Source organism: Ahaetulla prasina, chromosome 5 (assembly GCF_028640845.1).
Source record: "Ahaetulla prasina isolate Xishuangbanna chromosome 5, ASM2864084v1, whole genome shotgun sequence".
Classification (NCBI taxonomy): Eukaryota; Metazoa; Chordata; class Lepidosauria; order Squamata; family Colubridae; genus Ahaetulla; species Ahaetulla prasina.
The window spans coordinates 74,949,371-74,969,628 of NC_080543.1; positions in this window are offsets into that span (position 1 = coordinate 74,949,371).

Below are 20,258 nucleotides of genomic sequence, written 5' to 3' on the forward strand. Positions count from 1 at the left end.
CCAGACTCAGCTCGATCCTGCTAATTAGGCAGGACAAGAGGAAGACGCCCACTTCTGCTCAATTGATTCCGTTTTGAATACTAGAAGAAGACAGGGACAAATACAAGTGATCGATTACTGGGGAAGCAAGAAGAGAGCTGACTTCTACTTCTTTTTAAAAAGGGGGAAACTTTTTCTCACTTTAACTTAGTGAAGGAAAAAATGGCATCTGAGAGGAAGTGGATTGGAGGCTGCTTGTGAGAGAAAGCGAAGTTCGTATTTGTGGATTTTAGCTGAATAGAAGCTCTCCATAGGAGGCAAGGTGAAAGTTTTTATTTTACAACTTTAATTTGAGACTTTTTGAGACTTTGAGATTTTACAATTCTAATTAGAGACTTTACTTAAATTAAAATGGCTTTTAAGCCACCAAAAGCTCCCATGACGAGAAGAGGGTCTGAAACTAACTTAGAATATATGTTAAAGGAACAGAACAGGGTTTCTGAAGAGAGATTTAAAGAAATTATGAATAATATTCATGGTGTGAAGGATCAACTTAGGGAAGAAATTAAAGAGACTAATAAAAAAATTAGAGATGATTTATTGATGGTTTTTCAAGGTTTGGCAAAAAATTTGGAAGTAATGGAGGATAAAGTGGAAGTAATTAGTCAAGCAAATCAGTATTTGGATAATAAAGTTGGAGAGCTCCAAAATAAAGTGGATAAAAATGAGGACCATGTGGTGGTATTGCAATATAGAGCGTTGGAGAAGGCTTTGAGAATTAGGGGTCTCCAGGATCAGAAGGAAGAAGATCTTTAAAAAGTTATATCAGAAGCCTTAGCTGAAATGTTAGGAATGGACCCTCGAGAAGTTGATTTTCAAATTGATAAGACATATAGGGTTAATTCTTGAGTAGTGAGGCAGAAAAAGCTCCCAAGAGACATTGTAATTTATTTTTTGACTTCTACAATAAGAAATCAGATTTTGCAAGCTACATACCAAAAGAAATTGCAAATAGGAGAACAGGAGGTGTTGCTTTTGAAAGAGATCCCTGCTAAAATGTTAAAGGATAGAAGGGACTTTAGGTTTTTTACACAAGAGCTTAAGAAGCATCAGATTCAATATAGATGGGAGGTTCCAATTGGCTTAACAGTATTTTTTCAAGGCAGAAGATATCGAATTGATACTGAGTTGAAAGCAAAAGATTTTCTTTTTAATGTATTGAAAGTGGATGTAGAAACAGTGGATAAAAGTCTTCAAGAAAAACAGAGTGGGGAAGTTGAAACTACACCTGTGATGTCAGTACCTCAAGAACAATCTCAAGAACAAAGAGTGACAAGGGGAGCTATTAGGCGTAAGGAGATAGAGGAACGACTTCAAAGACAGGAATGGGATTCTACTACGGAAGCTGTGGGAGGAGCCAAGCCGAAGAGTGAGAGTCTTCAGCTAATTGCTCAGAAGTTTCAAGAGGCCAGTGATGGCAAATAAATTTTTGACATGGAATGTTAATGGTTTGAATTCAGCACAGAAAAGAAGAAAAATATTCCATTATTTGAAACAATTTAAAAACGATGTGATATGTTTGCAAGAGACACATATAAAATTATCAGATCAGAAATATTTGATTAATTCAAAATTAGGTAAACATTTTGTTTCTTCTGCTCCGAATAAGAAAAATGGTATAGTTATATATTTGAAGAAAAATATATCAGCTAAATTAATTGACATTCAAGGAAGATATATTGCTATTGAATTGATTTTAGAAGGAAAAAAGACACTTGTGATTGGCATATATGCAACTAATCAACAACAAGAAAATTTTTATAAACTGTTACATGAAAAATTGACTCTTTGGGACTATAACACATTTATTACATTAGGGGATTGGAATGATGTAATGGATATTAGAAAAGATAAAAGAACTCTTTCTAAGAAAATTCCTATGCATGCAAAACTGCCCAAATCTTTTTTTGATTTGATGGAAGATTTTGAGTTGAAAGATATATGGAGAAGGCAGAATTTTGATGATAGAGACTATACTTATTTTTTGGACAGGCACCAATCTTTTTCACGTATTGATTTTATATTAATTACCAATGACTTGCTTTTTAGGGTTAAGAAAACAAAGATATTTCCAAGGTGTTTAACTGATCATAGTCCGGTATGGATGGAGTTGCAATATGAAGGTGGAAGAAGATCATGGAGAATAAATGAAAATTTGTTTAGATATGAGGATAATGTAAATCAATGTAAAAAACAAATGAAAGAATTTTTTGATTATAATTTGAATATGGGAACTTCGATAGAAATGGTGTGGGACGCGAGCAAGGCCATTATGAGAGGAAATTTGATATATATTAATAGTAGACAGAGGAGAAAATTACAAAAACAGCATAGGGATTTAGAAGAGGTAATTCAGAGGAAACAACAATTACTGGTATTTAATCCACATGATTTAAAAACTAATGAGGCGATAAAGATATTACAGAGTCAATTTAATATGTTAATGGCAGATCAGGTGGCAACCAATATACAATATGCTAAACATAATACTTTTTGTAATGCCAATAAATCAGGGAGGTGGTTGGCTTATATGTTAAGGAAAAGACAGAAAGCATGTACTATTGAAAGAATTGAATACAAGGGTAAAGTGAGATTTCAACAGGATAAATTAAAAAAGCTTTCTTGGAATATTATATAAATTTATATGCCAGAGATACAATATTGAATATGGATATTGATAAATATTTGAAAGAATATAAGGTTAAAGGTTTAACTAATGAACAAAGGGAAGAGTTGAATTGGCCTATAACTTCTGAGGAAATTACTTTGGTAATAAAGCAATTAAAAATAGGGAAATCCCCGGGCACAGATGGACTTACAGCAATATATTATAAAAAGTTACAGGATGAGATAGTTGGCCCACTTATGAAGTTATTTAATCAGATACTGATGGGAGGAGGAGTGCCACCATCATGGAGGACTACTTTTATTTCATTGATACCAAAAGAGGATCAGGATTGTACTAAGCCTGGGAATTATACACCGATTTCACTCTTGAATAATGATTATAAGATTTTTGCAAAAATAATGGCAAATAGGTTAATGGAAATTGTACAACAAAGGATTCATACTGACCAGTCTGGTTTTATAAAAGGGAGACAAATGAGGAATAATGTTAGGCACATAGTGAATTTATTAGAATATTTGGAAAAGAAAAATCAGATTCCGGCAGTGTTTATATTTTTGGATGCAGAAAAGCTTTTGATCATTTGCATTGGGAATTTTTATTTAAATTAACAGACAAAATGCAATTTGGAAATGGTTTTATACGAATACTTAGGGCAATTTATGGAGAGCAAACAGCTCAGATAATAATTAATGGTAGTTCGACAGATAGTTTTAAAATTGCGAAAGGAACAAGGCAGGGGTGTCCTTTATCACCTTTATTGTTTATTTTGTCTTTGGAACCTTTATTGGATAAGATAAGAGAGTTAAGGGAGATAGACGGTATTAGAATTAGAAGACATGAATACAAAGTCAGAGCATTTGCAGATGATTTGGTTGTTATGTTGACTCAGCCTATAAATTTGAGTGTATATTTGTTGGAAGTAATTAATCAATATGGAAAGGTCTCAGGGTTTAAAGTGAATCAAAATAAAACAAAAGTGTTAACCAAAAATATGATTAAGAACCAGAAAGAAAAACTAGAGGAAATAACAGGATTTGAAATTGTAAAAAAGGTTAAATATTTAGGAGTCTTTCTTACTTCATCAAATGTAAAATTGTATAAGAATTATTATGATGTGTTATGGAAAAAAATTCAAAAGGAAATGAATACTTGAGAAAAATTACGATTATGTTTGTTGGGGAGAATAGCAGCTATAAAAATGAATGTTTTGCCTAAATTCTTGTTCTTGTTTCAGATGATACCAATAATTAAGAAAGACAAAAATTTGGAAAAATGGCAGATTGGAATTAATAAATTTATATGGGAAGGGAAAAAAGCAAGAGTCAAAATGAAAATAATGCAAGATACACGGGAAAGAGGAGGATTAAAAATGCCTAATTTAAAACTGTATTATGAAGCAGTTGTTCTTTCAGTAATAAGTGATTGGTTTAATTTGACGGAGGAAAGGATTTTGAATATAGAAGGTTATGATTTATTATATGGATGGCATGCATATTTATTGTATGATAAGAAAGTAGATAAAGCTTTTAAGAATCATGTGTTGAGAATTTCTCTTATGCGTGTCTGGAAAAAATATTATTATAAGTTAAATTATAAAATTCCTATATGGGCAAGTCCTCGGCATGCAGTAGAGAATATAAATATAGAACAGGAACAAGAAATGATTACTTATAAAGATCTTTTACATAATGAGAGGGGAAATTTACAACTAAAATCTTTGGAGACATTAAAAGAAGAAGGGAGGAATTATACTTGGTTTCAATATGGACAGTTAAAGGCTAGATGGAAAGAAGATCAGAAAATGGTGTTATTCAAAATGAAGAAAATTTGGTTAAACAAATTAGAAATCAAACCCAGGGGGATATAAAGAGATTGTATAATGTGTTGATAGAAATAGATTCTGAAAGAGATTTAATAAAGGATTGTATGATAAAATTGGCACAGAATATACAGGAACCAATAATGTTGGAAACATGGGGAAAAAATTGGGTTAGAAATGTTAAATTTACGCAAGTGCAGAATTTAAGGGAAAATTTTTATAAGATGTTTTATAGATGGCATTTAGATCCTAAGAAATTATCATGTATGTATCCAGATATGCAAGCGAAATGTTGAAGATGTAATTGTGATGATGCTACATATTTTCATGTATGGTGGACTTGTAAGAAAATTAAGTCTTTCTGGATAAGAATTTGGTGGATTATGCAGAATGTTCTGAAGAAGAAGATAAAGTTCCTACCACAATTTTTCCTTTTGGGAATAACAACAGACTGTACAGTGATTGACACTAAATTGATTTTGAACTTAATAACAGCAGCAGGACTGTTGATTGGACAATATTGGAAGAAAAAAGAATTACCCACAATAGAAGAATGGATATTGAAAGTTTCCAATTTGGCTGAGATGGCTAAAATCTCAGCCTTCTTGAAAGACAGTACTCAAGAAAAATATCTAAATGAATGGAAGAATTGGATTGATTATATTCAAAATAGATATCAGATTAAGAAATTTCAGATTGCCTTTGAATGAAGGACGTTGTTTTTGATTTTAATGGAAGAAGTCAGGTTATGTGAGAGAGAAGGATTATAATTGTGTTAGAGTTTAAAAATTTAATGTATGACTGTTTGTTTATTGAACTATACCTTGTGTTTGCTCCGGGAAGTCGGGGAGGGGTTTTGGAGGAGGGGAAGGAGGGGAGGGAGGGAGGGAGGGGAAAAATTTAATTGTTGTTGTAAAACTTTTTCAATAAAAAAAAAAAAGATCCCAGCTCGTTTACCTCTCTTCCGTTGCTTCCATCGTTTGGTTTTTTTGGTAATCCATGGCTCCGTGGGAATTGCCTCCATTACTTGGAACCCTGACATTAAACCAACTCTCTACTAAACCATAAGGAACCTTTCAGCTCCATCTGGAACCACTGTCCGGGATCCTGAGTCCCGGCCACTTATCCGGTCTACCAGGCAGCAGAAAGACTCAGGGAAAATGGAAAAGAAGACGGAGGAGATGGTTGCCACCAGAGGAGCCTCTGTGGGGATTGATGAAAGCTTACAGTACCCCTTTATTCCAAGAAGGTGGAAGCCGAGGTGGCGGAGATCAAGTGCCAGTTGGGCACCCAGCCCAAGAGTTATATTGAATGGTTGACTACCCAGGATGTTTACCAGGTGGAGGAGGACATCGACTACTGGTCTGCGTTTCAGGAGCTGGTGAGAAAATATACAGTCACTTCAGTGAGAGAGGAGGGACTGCGATCCTCGAGTGGAGGCCAACGGGATTCCTGGACCTCAGCAAGTCTGGGTAGTGGAAGTACCAGACTGTGACCTGCAGCCAGACCCTGGGGGCGCTGCCAGAGAAGCTCAGCCAAATAAGCTTCGGCAGCGTCTGGTGGCATCAAACGTCCGGCCAAGTGATGGTACTCCTCAGCCAGCCAACCTTTATGTTTCCCATCCAGAGGGACCAATCTACTCAGGGAGAAGCACTAGCACAGCCTAGTGTGCACCCGAGTCTCCCCAGGAGGGCCCAAACTAGTTCTTTGACAGTTCAGCCATCCAGTTCTCTACCGCCTCCATCGGCCCAGTCAACTCTGGATCCACAGAGGAGTCCTCCCAGGCATCGGAGACCTGTCATCCCAGTGGGGCAGCCCCAGATGCTGCCAGCAGGGCAGGTGCCACCCAGATGGGCATACTACCTGGGTCAGGGCTGGGTCCAACACCAGGGGCGCCTGCTCCTGCCCTCATGCCCCAGCCACTTCCACCACCATTGCAGCTGACAGCTCCTGCTTCAGGGCCACCTTTGACGGGAGTCCAGACAAGCTGGCTGTTCTGTTTCCCTTCCCCCAATACTCCCAGCAAAGAGTCAGTCAGAGGCCTCCTTTTCTGATTTATTTACATATATATAAATGTCCTGGCTACGTCTACCCACGGGCCTGCCAAGTTTCTGGAGATAACAAGGAAATTACAGATAAGGCCAGAATTACTCACGAATATATTCTTCCCTCCGTTGATACAGATTGCCCGCCCAAATTCATTACTTTGTCCAAGACAAAAAGCTAGGAAGTCCCGCCTCCTATTTATAGTCTCTGCAGATGTCACTGCATGACAATTATGACTTGGCTTTGTCCCAACTCTTCCGCTGCTGCGCACATCGATCACGTCTTCGTAATCTTGCGTCACTCCAAAACTGTTCTTGGGGCGTTGCCAAATCAGAAGAAGGCTCGGGAGAATCAGGCCTTGGCGGCCCCTCCTCCTTCCTGAGGAGCTGGGTAAGTGAAGCCGTCAGTGTGGCAACTACTACAGGATGAAGGTCCGGTAGTAGTTGGCGAAGCCCAGCAGGCACTGAACATCCTTCACCCGACGAGGGGCTTCCCAGCTACACAAAGCTTCTACTTTGCATGGGTCCATGGCTATGCCCTCGGGCGAGATGATATGCCCGAGGAATTCTATGGAAGTCTGGAAGAAGACGCATTTCTCCAGCTTCGCATGGAGTTGTTGCTCCCGCAAGCGTTGCAGAACCAGACCGACGTGTCGAAGGTGGCTTTCCCTGGACCGGGAGTAAATCAGGATGTTGCCAGGTAGATAACCACGAACCGATCCAACATGTCTCGGAACACATCGTTCATGAAGTGCTGGAAAACGGCGAGAGCGTTGGTCAACCCAAATGGCATGACAGTGTATTCGTAGTGTCCGTATCGGGTGCCGAATGCCGACTTCCATTCGTCTCCTTCTCGCATCCGCACCAGGTTGTAGGCCCCCCGGAGATCGAGCTTGGTGAAGATCGTGGCCTCCCGCAACCTCTCCAGCAGCTCTGGGATGAGCGGCAGGAGGTAGCGATTCCGCACCGTAATGGCGTTTAGCCGGCGGTAATCACAGCACAGGCACAAGTCCCCTGTCTTCTTCTTCACGAAGAGGACCGGGGCCGAGAGAGGGGACTTTGAAGGCCGGATGAACCCTCGGGCCAGATTTTTGTCCAGGAAGTCCCTGAGGGCGGCCAACTCGGGCTCCGACATGGAATACAGGCGTCCCACAGGCAGTGGTGCGTTGGGCAGAAGGTCCACTGGGCAATCGTAGGGCCGATGCGGGGGTAGTCGGTCCGCCTCCTTCTCGCTGAACACGTCGGCGAAGTCCGTCAGCTCAGGAGGCAAGGTGATGGCAGTGGTGGGGACGTTCTGGCCGGCACAGGTGTGGCGGATGTGGTCGACGCACTGCAGACTCGGGAAAGAGATGGCGTTTTGCGACCAGGCCACCTGAGGATCGTGGGTCCGAAGCCAGGCCAACCCAAGGACCAAGGGAAAATGAAGGTCCGCCGTGACATAAAACTGGATCGCCTCCTCATGGTCCCCAATAGCCAGGCGCAAAGGCTGGGTGGCAAATTTAATGGAGCCGGACACCAGTTCTCGTCCATCAATTGTCTCAACCCACATCGAAGGGTCCACCGGAACCACGGGGACCGCAAACTGGGTCACAAAGGCCTGGTCCATAAAGTTTGTTGTGGCCCCTGAGCCCACCAGCGCATGCGCCTGGAGCCCGTCCGACTGGTTCCCCAACCATATCCGTGTGTCCAGAATCAGATGCCGAGGGGGCCCAGAATCTACTTCCGCAACGTCCAGTGGGGGCTTAGTACGTGCCCGACCTAGGGTTTCCCCGAGGTCGGGCCTGCTCCGTTTCCCGATTGGTCACGCTGTGATTCGGGGACCGGCGTGCGTGCCCCACTTCGCTTTCTGGGGCAAGAAGCGGCGAAGTGGCCGGGCTCCCCACAGTACAGGTACAATCCACTTTGGCGCCTCCGGTTCCGCTCCTGGGCTGTCAGGCGAGGTCTGGCCGCTCCCAACTCCATGGGCTCTTCCGCAGCGGTTACAAAATGTGGGGCGACCCGGAGAGCTGGTGGTGCAGGGAGTGGGGGTGCAGATGTCAACGGCGGGTCCCGGGGGCTGCGACGGGATGGTCGCTGTTGCAGACGGGCATCGAGTCGGAGACAAAGGGGCACCAAGTTGTCGAGGGTCCGCAGCGCCTCCACCCGGGCCAGCTCGTCTTGCAATTCCTCTGAGAGTCCCTCCTGGAACGCATCCACCAGCGCTGCATCATTCCAGTCAGAGTCCTGGCACAAAAGACGAAATTCGGCGATGTACTCCTGCAGGGGGCGTTTCCCTTGATGGAGTTCCTTAAGGCGCCTGGTTGCCGTCAGCATTCGAACTGGGTCCTCGTACATGGTGCGCAGGTGCTGCCAAAAACGCTGTTGGTCCGCCAGCAGGGGGCTATCCTGGAGCAAGAGGGGTGTGGCCCATCGAGCAGCCGAGCCGGAAAGAAGGTTAATCACGAAGGCCACCTTAGCCCGGTCGTCTGGGAAATCCTCTGGCCGCATAGCCATGTAGAGCTGGCACTGTCCCAAGAAGGTCGGGAACATCTCAGGCTGCCTAGAAAACTTATCCGGCATGATTATCGGGCACTTGCGACGAGGAGGAGGAGTGGGAGGCCGGGGGGGGGGGCTGCAGGCACATTCCCGGCAGCAAGTTGGCCTGCCAAGTGAGCCACTTGCTGCTGGAGCTGTTGATTAGCCGCTTGTAGCTGCTGTAATTGCTGTTGTACCTGCTGCTGGTCCATCTTTGGTAGAAGATGTTTTAGTCGGGGTCTTGGACAAAATGTTCTGTTTCCCTTCCCCCAATACTCCCAGCAAAGAGTCAGTCAGAGGCCTCCTTTTCTGATTTATTTACATATATATAAATGTCCTGGCTACGTCTACCCACGGGCCTGCCAAGTTTCTGGAGATAACAAGGAAATTACAGATAAGGCCAGAATTACTCACGAATATATTCTTCCCTCCGTTGATACAGATTGCCCGCCCAAATTCATTACTTTGTCCAAGACAAAAAACCAGGAAGTCCCGCCTCCTATTTATAGTCTCTGCAGATGTCACTGCATGACAATTATGACTTGGCTTTGTCCCAACTCTTCCGCTGCTGCGCACGTCGATCACGTCTTCGTAATCTTGCGTCACTCCAAAACTGTTCTTGGGGCGTTGCCAAATCAGAAGAAGGCTCGGGAGAATCAGGCCTTGACGGCCCCTCCTCCTCCCTTTGAGTGGGTGCCAGGGAGGGAGAGGACTCAAGAGAAGCAGGGCTTGCCAGGTCTTCTCCCTCACTTTCTGAATCATCCGAGTCCAGGAGTCTGGGTCCAGGAACCTGGGTCACAACACTGGCTTTCTACCTGAATCGGGTCTGGACCCACATTGACCACAATAGAGATGACTATTTCACTGAGAAATGATCACAGCCATCACAGACAACCTAGAGAGTGAAGCAGCAGAGTGGGTGATCCAATTCCATGATAAGGGTGTCCCAGAGCTTCCTGCAGGAATTGCAGGACTTCCTGCAGGAGTTAAGGATGAGGTTGAAGACTCGACTCAGGGCCAGGAAGCAAAGGGGAAATGAAAGCAATTAGGCAAAGGGGTCACCCAGCTAAAGAGTACATCAGGGAGTTTCGGCAGCTCACTGAGAAGTTGCAGTACTGGCTGGAACACCTCCTGGTTCACTACTTCAAGGAGGGCCTTGACCAGGAGCTGCAAAATGCCTGTTTTCTGGGGAGTTCCCGACTGCACCCGTGACTGGTACAGGATGGCCATGGCAATGGATCTTGAGATCCACCCACACCATAAAGAGACATCAGAAAAGAAGCCAAGGAGGCAACTCAGTCAGTGATCACCCCCCTGAAAAGTGGAAGAGCCACCCAGGGGGACCTCAGTGGCCCCAATCAAGTGCTTTCAATGTGGGCAGCAAGGCCATCGTACATCAGAATGGGTCCTTACAAGGGCTTAGTTCAGCTTTTCATCCAAGTACAGATGGGGCCTCAGAATGAGCAAATGCTATGGTGGAGCAGTATTTAAGGTGTTATGTCAACTATCAGCAGTCCAACTGGGCAGAGCTGCTGCTGTTCGCTGAAGTGGCATACAATAATGTGGTGCATAGCATGATTGGTCTAACCCCTTTTCAGGTCACTAGCAGCATGGAGTTTGTCACCATGCCTGAGCTCCCTAGGGAACCCCCCTCCTCAATATCCTTAAATGAATGGATGGAGTCTTTGAAGGAGGGATGGGAAAATACCTCTGCAGGAAGTGGTGAAAACCTATAAAACACAAGCAGACAAACACCATAGACCCCAAGAATCATTTCGGGTTTGGAGTAAGGTTTACCTCTCAACAAAGTACCTTAAACTAAAACTCCCCTTTAAGAAGCTGGAACCAAAGTTCACAGGCCTTTTCCCAATATAAAAGATATTTAACCCAGTCCCAGTGCAGCTTAGACTTCCTTGCCTATTAGGGAAATGCATCTGGTCTTTCACAGTAGCTTGTTAAAGCTAGCAGTAGGCTCCCTGTAGATCAAGCAGCCCCAAATCCAATAGTTCTGCGGGGGGAGACACATTATGAGGTGAAGAAGATTTTGGATTCAAGGCTGCATATGGGCCGGTTGCAATGCCTTGTGCATTTTATGTAATTTTATTTATAATTTTTCTTTAACATACATGAGTGCTTAGTGAACAGTGCATTGACTGGTTCAATTTACTTTATATACAATACTGACAATACTGTTTAAGTATAATAATAATCTTTCAACTTCTAACATTTATATAGTGACCAGACGTCCAACTTTTGGTGGGACAGTCCCGCTTTTTAATAATTTGTCCCGCGTCCCGTGGCAATTCCAAAAAGTCCCGATTTTTTTTTGTTTCACTCCCATTCTGAAAATGGGAGGTGGCAATGCAAAAGGAGGAGGTGGAGAAGGGGGAGTGGCGGAGGAGGGGGCACGAGAGGGAAGAGAGACGCCGCTTGACTTCACCCGAGAGGAAGAGAAGAGCTGAGGAGAGCCGAGGAGAGCCAAGCCTGTCTGGAAGAGCCGAGAGGAGAGCCGAGCCTGCCTGGAAGAGCGGAGAAGCAGCAGATGCTCCTCCTCCTTCAGGCAGGTGGCAAGTCTCAGCGCGCATGCGCAGCCCCCCAACCCCCGCCAATGGTGTCCCGCTTTGCCAGCGCTGAAATCTGGTCACTTTAAACATTTAGGTATACATTGTAATTAAAATGTATTATATTATGCAGCAGTATACATATTAGTATTTTCCCAATTTCTACTTTCTACCTCTTTTTTCTAACCCCTAATAAATTCCCATACTTTTTATTTATTTTTATTTATTTATCATATTTATTTACTGAGAGGTATTATGTATCTATCCATCCTCTCTTGCCCTTTTTAGTATTTCAATTCTTATTAATATTTTGACAAATCTCCCATGCTCCTCCCTTGGGATCTTGTATCCCTTTACATCACTCATATTTAGTCCAATGCTTTAATTTGCCTCCACATCTGTCTCTTGCTGTTGAATTTCTAGAGCACCCATCAGTAACTAACTCTTTCATCACTTCTGGGAGATCTTTTTATCTTCTTCTATTTTTTGACTTCTTATTGAATAATTTATCTGCTCTGTTTCAAGAACTTTTACTATCTCTTCTGCATCTTTATCTACTTATGTCATTTGTTGATTTATCTCCTCTATTCTTTCCTCTGCTCCTTCTGATTTCTCCTTATTTTCTGAATTTTTTGTTCATTTTTCATTATTATTTGCTTAGGGTATCATGCATCAGATCCATCAGATCCCTATGGTTCCTTATCATAGCTTTCTGAATACATTGAAGCATCAATAGTGTTTCTTTTTGAAATATATCCATTTTCCCTGCTGTGCCATTTTGCTTTAATTTAATGGACCAAAAGTTATTCAATAATCCACCAGTAATCCACCAAAATCCCAATATCCCAGTTGTCCAAGGACACCAAAAAAGCCAATATTAAAAGAATTTCACTCAGTCCCAAAACTGGTCCTCAGAATCCACAATATTTGTAATCAAAATCTTCCAATTTGCTTGCTAAATTGGCTGCATTCAGAAGTTTTGTTTAATTTTTCTTCTTTCACCTTGTAGAATGTTCTATCAAATAGTATTTATAACACAGGATGGGCCACCAGATTTCCCCATGTCACATTAATCCACAAAGTCAAACTCAGTTTCAAGGACAATTCTTATTGTTTATAATCCTCACTTTTTTAAGAATCTTCAAAAGGCTCACCAGTTATTCCCAAATGGCCAGAAAACAGATAGATAGATACAGAAGCAAAAACAACAACAACAACAAACCAAAAACAAAACACTCTCACACACATGACAGCAACCCAAAAAGATGGCCTTCCAAGTTTTGTTTGCCTTTCACCTCTTCTTCTTTCTTCTCCTTTATTTCTCTTCTCTTATCACTCCTCTTTTTCTGTCAAGGTCTTTCTCACTATGTAGTAGATCAATATATTTTTTCACCAGTAGATCAATATATTTTTTCATCATGGCTCTAAGTTCCAGCATTCAACAAAACAAAAGGTGTAACAACTGATTGTCAAATAATCAAAAAAGAATCCACTTTTCTTTATGTGCAGTAATCAGATAATATTATCAGCAAATTAAAGTCACTTTTTTTTAATATTGCAAGTTCCAGTCCAGACTTTCTATATCTTAGAGTTTAAAACTTCAGTCTCCCATTAAAATTTTATTTCTCTTTAGGGTCAGTCTCCTTGTGTTAGCTCACCACTATCTCCACATTTTGGAGAGTCTTTATTTATTTATTTGTTTTATTTTATTTATTTATTAAATTTGTATACCGCCCTTCTCCCAAAGGACTCAGGGCGGTTCACAGCCAGTAAAATCCGAAAATACATATGATACAGGTTAAAAAACAATATAAAAAACTAATTCAATATATGGCCTAAAAGATTTTGAATACAATTAAAAAACCCGTTTAAAAACCCCAATTAAAAACCCCAATTTAAAACTACATTTGAGCTACTCCTGAATGCCGAAACAAAAGCATCTTCAGCTCGCGACGAAAGGTCCGGAGGTCGGGGAGTTGACGAAGCCCTGGAGGCAGCTCATTCCAGAGGCCAGGGGCCCCCACAGAGAAGGCCTTCCCCCTGGAGGTCGCCAGCCAACATTGTTTGGCTGACAGTATCAGAAGGAGGCCCTCTCTGTGGGAGTGCACTGGTCGGTGGGAGGCTACTGATGGCAGTAGGCGGTCCCGTAGATAACCCGGTCCTAAGCCATGGAGTGCTTTAAAGGTGATAATAAGTACCTTGAATTGGACCCGGAAGACCACCGGGAGCCAGTGCAGACTGTGCAGGAGAGGTGTCACATGGGAGCCACGAGGTGCTCCCTCTATCACCCGTGCAGCTGCATTCTGGACCAGTTGGAGCCTCTGAGTGCCCTTCAAGGGGAGCCCCATGTAGACAGCATTGCAGTAGTCCAGGCGGGATGTAACAAGGGCATGAGTGACCATGCACAGGGCGACCCGGTCCAGAAAGGAACGCAACTGGCGTATCAGGCGAACCTGATAAAAAGCTCCCCTGGCAACGGCCGTCATATGTTCTTCTAAAGACAGCCGTACATCCAGGAGGACGCCCAGATTGCGAGTCCTCTCCGTGGGGGCCAACGACTCGCCCCCAACAGTCATCGATGGAATTAGCTGACTGTACTGGGCTGCCGGCATCCACAGCCACTCGGTCTTGGTGGGATTGAGCCTAAGTCTGTTTATCCCCATCCAGACCCGTACGGCTTCCAAACACTGGGACATAACTTCGACAGCCTCGTTGGGGTGGTTAGGGGTGGAAATATACAGCTGAGTATCATCAGCGTATAGATGACAACTCACCCCAAAACCACGGATGATCTCACCCAGTGGCTTCATATAGATGTTGAACAGAAGAGGCAAGAGAACCGACCCTTGCGGCACCCCACACAAGAGGCGCCTCAGGGCTGATCTCTGCCCTCCTGTCAACACCATCTGTGACCGGTCGGAGAGATAGGAGTAGAACCACCGATAAATGGTGCCCTCCACTCCAAGTCCCCCGAGCCGGCGCAGCAAGATACCATGGTCAATGGTATCAAAAGCCGCTGAGAGATCTAGTAGGACCAGGACAGAGGAACAACCTCTGTCCCGAGCCCTCCAGAGATCAACAATCAACGCGACCAAGGCCGTTTCCGTGCTGTAACCAGGCCGGAAACTGGACTGGAATGGATCTAGATAGACAGTTTCATCCAGGTACTGGGGTAACTGTCGTGCAACCACACTCTCAACAACCTTCGCCACAAAACGAAGGTTGGAGACAGGACGATAATTTGCTAAAACAGCTGAATCCAGGGAGGGCTTCTTGAGGAGGGGCCTCACCACCGCCTCTTTCAAGGCAGTAGGGAAGACACCCTCCCCCAAGGAAGCATTAGCAATTCCCTGGAACCAGCCTCGTGTAACCTCCCGGGTGGCCAGTACCAGCCAGGAGGGACACGGGTCCAATAAACATGTGGTCGCATTCAGCCTCCCCAGTATCCTGTCCATGTCCTCAGGAGCCCCACCATCAAACTCATCCCAGATAGCGACCCCAAGACTAGCCTCTTCCACCCCACCCGGATCTACCCAATCTGTGTCCAAACCTTCCCGAATCTGAGCAATTTTATCGAACAGATATTGTCCAAACTCCTCAACATGCCCCTGTCAGGGATCCTCCACCGCTCCCTGATGAAGGAGCGAGCGGGTCACCCTAAACAGGGCGGCTGGGCAGTTATCTGCTGATGCAATGAGAGTGGAAAAATATTCCCGTTTTGCCACCCTCATCGCCACTAGATAGGTCTGAATTTGAGACCAAACTAGTGTCTGGTCAGATTCGGAGTGGCTGGCCCTCCAATTACTCTCTAGGCATCTTCTTCGGCGCTTCATCTCTCTCAGCTCCTCAGAATACCAAGGGGCTAATCGAGATTGGCACCGGGTCAGAGGCCACAAAGGCACGATGCGATCTAGAGCACCAGCAGCCGCCCGATCCCACGGCTAGGGCTCCAGCCGAGCCGTGGGCTAAATCCTCAGGGAATGGCCCAAGCTCCATTTGGAACCTCTCTGGGTCCATCAGGCGCCTGGGAAGGAACCAATGAGTCGGTTCCGTCTCCCTGTGGTGGGGGTCAGCGGTTCAAAAGTCCAGCTGAAGGAGCGAATGGTCTGACCATGACAGGGGTCTAATAACTAACTCCCCTAGCTTAATTTCTTTTAAAAATTCTTTGTTTGGATTTAAGTGTCTAATATAGAAGTTGAAAATGTCTCACCCAGTTCCAATCCTCTGTTCACAAATCATTCCAGCTAATAATCTTCTTGTCCCAGTTGTCACAGTTTCGGCCTGCCCATAATGGCCATCGTCGGGAGAGTTTCTTTAGATCAAGTGAGGAAACTGTCATTTCCTTGTGATTGACATAGGATCCCTCCTATCTTCACCACCTGTCCAGGGTGGCTTTGGCTCTGTAGGGCCTCCTGGCAAGCAGGTATTGGCTGGGCTTCAGAGCCCTGATAGCCCACTTCCATCTCACTGTGATGCCAACTGGCAAATCTCAGGATACCTCCTTTCTGAAGCCACTTGGGTCAAGAGCTGAGATGTAAAGGCAGGCAGGTTGATTAAATAGTTTCATGATGAATTCCCTCAGAAGCCTAAGGGGCCTCTGGGAGGAAGAAGAGGGGGTTGAGGTTTACCTTGACTAATTTCCTCTGTATTTTTTATCTTGCAGGAAATTCTCTTCAAAGGTGGGGGGCAGTCTGTTAACCCTGAAGCTGACTTGGCTGAAGTCATCTTGGAGCTTCAGTGTTGCCACACTGGAGCAAGGGATAAGGAGGGAGGATTAGAGATAGCTGGGACTGTGTAGTCAAAATAAAATACTTTCCCCTGGGAACCAAGGCACACCTGGCCAGAGGAAGGAGGAGGGATGTCACTAGACCTGTGGACACTGCCCTGATTGGGCCATGTGACTGACTGTTTGGGATTGAGGGGAAAACTTTTACTTTTAATTAGGTGAAAACCGAGGGGCCTCCCAGAGTTGGTTTTCACCAGATATGTGCCAATTTGATATTTCTCCCCATATTGATATCCTCTGGGGGGGGGGAACAGGGTCAGAGGCAAGATGCGAATTGGGTGAAGCCAGAGCTGGCTTCACCTATGTAGTGCCAACATGACACTCCTAACAACTGGATTTTTCTTGCTAAATGGCTTGAGACTCTTAATTTTTTTAGGGCATTAGTCAGAACCCTGGCATCAAGCCAGTTCTCTCAAAACTAACCAAAAATGACTGGGATTCCTGAGCCCCAGACTCTCCACTTGCTCTCTGATACCAGGGGTGTATGGAGAGAAACTCAGGCTACCATGGCAGAGGGTGGAATCTCTGAAGAAAGCCTTCCCCAGACAACCCAGAAGGAGGCATACTCCACTCCCATCCAGAGAATTCCAGGAACCAGCAGCTGAGTCGGAACCCAAGTGCAGCTGTCTCTGATCATGGAAACTGAGATGCCCAGGGTGCCTGCCTCAGCAACTGAAGCAGAAAGAGATGAGTATTGGTGGAAAAAAGTCCCTAACGTAGTCAAGGCCAAATTCCCCTACCCTAGCTCCCGTCGTTTGGGACAACCCATAAGCAAACTAGGAAGACTGGAGTGGATGAAGACTTGGGATGAGACCAGAGCCCCCAAATCCCTATTTGGGACCTGAAGTGAATCCTTGGAGAATTTGGGGGAGGATGTTGACCGAGCCACCCTTTGTGACAAGGGGCAGTCATGCCTCCTAAAAGAAAGAGGGAGGAGAAGCCAAATTCAACTCACTAAACTCCAATTAGCCAGTCCTAAGTTTAAGCTGGAGCTAATTGTGTGGCAGCCCCAGGGCACCCACACACACCTAACTACCCCAAAACGGGGAAGCAGCCAAAAACATAACCCCCCTCCACCCACCAGAAAAACACTGAGCCTGAGGTGGCCACCAGTGGATCCCTATGGTTCAAGCTAACTGCCCAAGGGTGGCATCACCCCCTCCATGGACTAGAGCTGATGGGGACTGCCAAGCACACCAATCACAGGCAGATGGGGGCCAACGAGAGGGAGGGGCAGTGTTTAACGAGCCACCCAGATTCAGGGGGGAGTTTGTGGGGACCCCGATCAGCTAGCCGTATTCCTTGACTCCACGGGAATCCATTTAGATTGTTATGGACACCTCTATGCATCGTATAGCACCATGGTGAATGCCATAGCCATGGGATTAGAGGGAGAAGCAAATGAATAGCTAGCCCTCCATTGGAGGAGAGGGACATAGATGCCATTATAGACACCAGCTGCATCCGATGCCTAATCAGCCTCCCAGCCATCCAAAAGCTAGGGATAGACACAACCCGAGTTGCCCCATATGCTTTGAGCAAGTTGATGGCACACTAGTGGGCAGAGCCCCAGCCATTCTAGTCACAGAGCTCGTTAGACTGGAGATAGACTGGGAACTCATACATTTCATGGTAACCCTGAAGATGACCGAGTTGCTCATCCTGGAGCTTGCTTGGCTAGACAAATGGGGCTCAGCCATCACATGGGAGGATGACTACTGAAAGCTAAAAATAGGCATTGGCCCACTGCTGCCACCCTCTCAGGTGGAAGATCAATAGGTTCCACCCCTAACAACCCTGGCAGGAGGGAGGCTGCTGCCACCACCATGGATCACCCGCCGGGATGCCCCCAGCTGCCTGGAGAGTATAGAGACCTGGCAGAAGCTTTCAGCGAGCACGAATGTAACTTCCTTCCCCCCCCCGCCCCATTCACTGAGCAATAGAATTCATGCCAGGAGCCAAGCGGCATGAATGCATCTATGACCCCTAAAGAAATGGATGGATGAACTAAGGAAGTACATCGAAGCCAATTTGGTGAGAGGCTTCATCCAACCCATCAAGTCCAAAGTAGTGGCCCCAATGCTATTCAAAGAAAAGAAATATGGGGGAAGAGACTTTGCATGGATTTCCGTGGAATTAATGCTGTGCACATTGAAAAAACCTACCCCCTCCCCCTAATAAAGGACATGCTAAACCACCTAGCCGAGGGCAAAGTGTTCACCAAGCTAGACCTAAGAGAAGTGTATTACCAGGTATGGATTAAAGAGGGAGACAAATGGAAGACCTCATTTAACTGCCTGTTAGGAGCTTCCAATTTAAAGTCATACCATTGGGGCTGCAGGGAGCCCCTGCCGTGTTCATGCTGTCCAAATGAGAGTTCCATAAGACTTCCCTAGACTATCTTGGCTGTTGAGTGTCAAATGAAGGAATCGAGATGGACCCGGAGAAAGTGAAAGCAGTGCTGGACTGGCAAGCCCCATGTACCCGCAAGCAACTCCAAAGCTTCCTCGGGTTTGCAAACTTCTACAGACTGTTCATCCTGACATTTGCAGAAGTAGCCCTGCCCCTGACAGAACTGCTGAAAACAGGGGGGACTGCTACAAAAACCCAACTAAGTCAACCACTGGCCTGGTCCCTGGACTGCCAAAGGGCATTTGAGAAATTAAAAAAGCTTTTTGCTGAAGAACCTATTCTTCAGCACCTTGACCTAGAATGGCAGTTCATCATCCAAGCTGATGCCAGTGACATGGCTGTAGCAGCAGTGCTTTTACAAAAAAACACCCCAAGACCAGCTGCTACCCTGCACCTATGTGTCCAAAAAGCCCTCTGACATGGAAAGAGAGTGGGCAATATGGGAAAAGGGAGCCTGCGCAGTCCGCTGGGCTCTCTTTTTATGGCGACACTTCTTAGAGGGGAGTAAAATACCTTTTGAAGTCTGGACTGATTAAAAAAACCTCAAAGCCCTTAAGACCACCTGGAAGCTCTCCCCCAAGTAGGTCTGCTGGGCACAATACTTCAATTTTGAACTCAAATACATTCCAGGGGGAAAAAACTTGCTAGCAGATGCTTTGTCAAGAAAGCCACAATTTAACAGTGGGAAGGAGGAGGTTATTCATACTATCATTCCCCCTTCCCAACAGGCAGCTCAAGTTACCACAAGAGGCCAAACCAGACAACATGACCAAAAAGAGATCAAATGACAGCAGCACTGAAGTCTGCACTCCTGACCGACCAGTGGTTTAAAGAAAACCGAGAAAGCCTGACTCCATGAGAGGAGCTAGCTTGGAAAAGGGCAAACTGTATGTCCCTGCCAGTTTGAGACTTCAGATTGTACAGCGCAGCCATGAATCCTGATTAGCCAGCCATTTTGGATTCCTAAAAATCCTCCACCTAGCCAGGAGGCAATTCTGGTGGCCCAAGATGAAAGCAGATGTGGAAGATTCCATCAGGAACTGCACTGCATGTGTGTCGTGTCCCCCTCCCACTCCGACAACCGGGTCTAGGAAGTCTGTATCAGGCGTGTCAACGAAGCCTCTGCAGCTTTGCCAAATTCCTCCGAGGTTTCTCAGGGCAGGCAGGAGTCCAAGTTGTGACTTCAGCAAAGTAATTAATAATAATAATAATAATAATAATAATAATAATAATAATAATAATAATAATAATAATAATAATAATAATTTAATTTGTTACCGCCCTTCTCCCGAAGGACTCAGGGCGGTGAACAGGCAAGTAAAATACAAACAGAAACATACACAATATTTAAACAACCCTTAAGAAACTTATTCAATTTAGCCAGGAAATTTAAAATGACATTACACCCTATAAAATTACAGAAATTTAAAACCCATTAAAATTCAATTAAAAT